The sequence below is a fragment of the Penaeus monodon genome, chromosome 6, assembly GCF_015228065.2.
Source record: "Penaeus monodon isolate SGIC_2016 chromosome 6, NSTDA_Pmon_1, whole genome shotgun sequence".
In the NCBI taxonomy this organism is placed as follows: Eukaryota; Metazoa; Arthropoda; class Malacostraca; order Decapoda; family Penaeidae; genus Penaeus; species Penaeus monodon.
In genome coordinates, this window is record NC_051391.1 from 578,474 (window position 1) to 579,396 (window position 923).

The window sequence follows — 923 nt, forward strand, 5'->3', positions numbered from 1 at the left end:
TTTAATTAAAAATATTAAATATATTTATAATAATATTTTCATAATTATTTTATATCATGTGTGGTGGTGTATGTAGTATGTATATATATATAATATAAAATATATAATATATATATATATTTTATAATATTAAATTATAATTTTAATTTTCTTTCTTTTCTCTTTTTTCTTTTCTTTTTTTCTTTTTCTTTCTTTCTTCCTTTCTTTCATCTCTCTCCTCTATTCCGATGCCTTTAATGGGCGGCAGAACGCTTGAACGTCAATTATTATCGACATCATTGTTATCGCCTTTATTATCAGTATCACCATGTAGTTAATTGTGTTAACAGTGCCTCCATTTTTTCTCATCATTGTCACTTGACCGTTAAATCCCATTTAATATAAACCTACGATGTTCTTTTCTTTAAGAACACAAGTTCCTTTCTCTCCGTGCACAAAAAAAAGAAAAAAAAAAGCACAAAAAACAAAATAAATACAGGAATAAAGATAGAAATGCGTAAATGAATAAATATAATGAATAAATATACGTGAAAGTTAAAACAAAACAAAACTGATAAATCATTGTAAAAAAATAATAAAAACAAACATGAAAATAATCAAATGACCATAAAACTCACGAAATTAACACGAAAATAAAGAAAATCAACAACAACAAAAACAACAACTAAATATTCAAATGAATTAACGAATACAAAAAACACACAAACAAACAAAACAAAAAAGACAAAACAAGAAAAAAGAAAAAAACAAAACAAAACAAAGAGCCTTCGCAGCGTCGCCCCCGCGGTCCCGACGGAGCGGACGCGACGCGAGAACCTTCGCCGTCGCGCTGGCGGCGGAGGAGGCGGGGAAGCCTCTCCGCACTCTCTTGGTCCGGCGGCCACGCGGCGCTGAAGCGTCGTGGCGACGCTCCTTCTCCTCCT